The following is a 3796-nucleotide window of genomic DNA, read 5'->3' on the forward strand; positions in this document are numbered from 1 at the left end:
ATACAAATGCCCCTCAACTTTCTTCCTGTTCCCCGAAAGGAAGAAGGTAGATTGCAGGAGAAGGGTATCCTAAATCTACATTCTACTGGTTTCGCGGTTCAGATGAGCCTGTGGTAGCAACTACTAGTACTACAATTTCCTTCTTATTGGTAAAAAAAGAAAAAAGAAAAAGAAAAAATGCATTAAGGAAAAATCAACCAGAGTGATGACATTTTGACACATAGTAGCATTGATTTTGACCACTTCACTCCAATGACACTCTTTTTTATTTTGTTTTGTATTTTCCTAACATGGGATGATTTTCTTCAACTCAAGGGAGACATCTTTTAGCGCAGCAGCAAAAGAAAGCTCTATGTAACCCGTACAGTGATTAAAGAATGTGTTACAAAAACTTGTCCGTACTGGAGACACACACACACACACACACACACACACACACACACACACACACACACACAGAAAGCATTATTCGGAATAGCATTGCAATTCATCGCTTGCGAGTTTTTGACTACAAGGAAGTAAAAAATACCAACATTGATAATTTTCGTAGTATCTGCATAAATTTCGTTTAAAGTAGACAGATACCGTGTGAAAGTAGTTTTGATACAGTAGCAAGTACTGTACTTACTGAACTATGTGTTTCGATTTAGCCGTAAATAAGGAAAATGAGTAATTTTTCAAACTGTGATAAGTTGACCAGTCATTGATATCGTATTTTCCTTATTTACGACAATAGGAAAGCATAGCATTGCTCAATGTGTATTATGGGTCATAAAAGTATCGGTGCACAAGGGGTCCAATGCCTACCGAAAACATTCAAACACCTGCTGTACATTACCAACGTCTCATTGTGTAACAACTATTTCTGTTTATATAAACATAACATTTGCTATATACTTGAAGCATATTGTTAGCTGGCGATATATGACACCTCCCGGCATCAGGGCTACCAACGTGTCGTAGGTCGGACACTAATACTTGGGTGACCGTTCTGTGTTCCCAAATGTTTCACGCATACCATGCATCGATGCTTTTGTGACCCATCGTACTTGATGCGATATCAAAGCTATTTTTACACGATATTTTTCTCTTGTAAGTACGAACTACACTAAAAGTGAGCTGAGTGAGTTCTTTGATCTAAATATGGGACTGAAACAGGGATGTGTGATGTTTCCATGGCTGTTTAATATACTGTATACTTGGATGGGGTTGTAAAGGAGGTGCAAGGTAGGGCAGTGGATGTTGAGGTGGCTCTAATGAATGAGGGTGAGGTGTGGAAGATTCCGGTGTTGCTGTTTGCTGATGATACTGTATTGTGAAGACGAAGGGGAGTTGCAAGGTTTGGTGAATGACTTTGGGAGAGTGTGTAAAAAGAGGAATCTGAAAGTTAATGTAAACAAGAGTAAAGTTATGGTGTTTGAGAGGAGTGAAGTCACAGAAAGCACAGTTAGGTTAGATGGTGAGGATATGGAGGGTGTGAGTGCATTCAAGTAATTGGGTAGTGTGATGAGTAAGGAAGGAAGTTTTGGGGATCAAGTGTTTGAAAGGGTACAGTAGGGAAGGAAGATTGTTGGTTTATTGAAAGCGGTGATGAGAAATATGGAGGTGAGTATGGAAGTTGAGAAGGCACTGCATGATAATATTGTGATCCCTACCTTGACGTACGGAAGCCAGGCTTGGACCTAGCCGGAGGGAAACAAGTCAAGAGTAAGAGCAGTGGAAATGAGTAACCTGAGAGGAGCATGTGTAGTGACATGGAGGGACAGGTTGACGAATGAAGAAGTAAAGGAACGTTGTGGGGTGGATGTGGATGTGACTGAGAAAAATAGGAGAAATACACTGAGGTGGTTTGGACATGTGGAGAGAATGGAGGATGTAAGACTGACGATGGTGGTACCATTCCCCCTAAAACGCGGGGTGTTGCGTTTGCGACGCTCGTCGAAAAGGACATAACGGCAGATTGTCGCGTTTGTGATTCGAGTTAATTTTGAATAAACGCGGGCTAGCAGGTTCAAGCTGGTATTGTCTATCAGTACCGCCACCCTTTAGCTACTATTAGCATACTTGACCTTTGTACCACTGACCTCCGTTGTTGCCAAGTATCTTTTTTTTTACCCATCCACCACCGCGGCCCGGCCACCCTCGCCGTGATGTATGGCAGCGCGCGGACTGCTCAGAAATGTCAATCTGCGCTTTCCTCTCGCAAGCAGTTTATGCTAATTGGAAACGCTTGTTTCCCCAGTTGTCACACTAGCTTTTTCTCGGGCGGTTTGCCCCTGTTTAGCATCAGTTTACCGCAGGTTTTCAAGGTGACATTATGTCGAATTCTAGCTCTTCCGAGTCAGTGCCTTCAAGCCCTCCGAAAAAGGGCTTTGTGACCTCTACCCCTTCAAAATCCTTACTAGGGAGTGGGAAGGGCCTGAGTGAGTCTGTTATAGGCCTAGAATTACTGAAAGCCTCTATGGACTACGGTAGTGACGTTGCAGTGTTGTCGAGCCTTGCTGAATCAGACACTTTATCGAGTGCTGAGTCTGAGGTGCAGGAAGAGACAATTGCTGTGCCTAGCACCTCGTCAGGCAAGGCTCCAGTGCAGAAGGGAGTGGCGTATGGCAAGGGGGCCAAGAGGAAGCGAAGTGGTGACCCCGGTTCCCAGTCATTGTTCTCCTCAGGCCGGCCATTGTCCCCAACCTCAGGTCACGCCGCCGCCATACCGCCTCGCACCCCCAGCCCCATTCTCTCGTCATCATTGTCTGCTGTGCTTTCTCCCAAGTCTTTGGAGTCTCCTTCACCACCTCGGAAGGGAAGTAGGCAGTCTGGTATTCGTTGAGGTTTCCGTAGGCCCCGTGTTCGTGCTGGCATGAGTAGGAAAGTGTCTCCTAGTGCTAAAATTAGTGGTAAGGTTTATTGCACAAGGCAACTCACCACGCAGCCTACTGCGAGTGACCTTGAACCTTCTCCCACTCTCCCCACCACCACCACAACAGCACAGGCCAGACCTAGCTCACCCACTGCCACACGGCCTGCCTCACCCACTGCCTCACCGCCTGCCTCACCCACTGCCACACGGCCTGCCTCACCCTCCGCCGCACCCACCCACTCCCAGCCTAGGCAGGGCACTCTGGACGCCTTCGTGTGGTCTGAGGGCTCTGATTTTGTGCCAGAGGATCTGCCCTTTGATTCCACTGGGTGTGGGATCCAGGCTGACTTCCCTGTCTCCGAGGGTGGTGAATGCTTGGACTACCTGTTGGCCTTCCTGGATGACGAAGTCATGCAGCAGATTTGTACCGAGACCAACAGGTACGAAGGACAATGTGCTGCAGTTCGTCAAGGTGAAGGTGCAACGCCATCCACGTCGCGGATGGCAGCATGGGTTCCTGTGACGATCCGGGAACTATTTGTATTCATCGGCTTGATGCTTCTGATGCCACATAACTGCACAAGCTCGAGGAGTACTGGAGTGCTGACGACCTTTGCCCCACACCCATCTTCAACAAGTACATGACTCGGGATCGTTTCAGGCAACTCATGACGTACCTTCACTTTGCAAACAACGATGAGCCTTCCCAGACTGACCCCCTATGGAAAGTGAGGGAAATCCTGAACATGATCAAGGACAAGTTTATGACGTTCCTTCGGCCCTTCAAGAAAGTAGTGATCGACGAGTCCTTGGTTTTGTTCAGGGGCTGTCTTCGGTTCGTGCAGTATATTCCAAGCAAACGCCACCGCTTTGGAATAAAGTGTTTCATACTGTGCGACTGCAAGACGGGGTTCATCCTAGACTTCGTTATCTACACCG

The sequence above is a fragment of the Coenobita brevimanus genome, chromosome 28 (assembly GCF_032717465.1).
Source record: "Coenobita brevimanus isolate Jiangsu-jjx chromosome 28, ASM3271746v2, whole genome shotgun sequence".
Classification (NCBI taxonomy): Eukaryota; Metazoa; Arthropoda; class Malacostraca; order Decapoda; family Coenobitidae; genus Coenobita; species Coenobita brevimanus.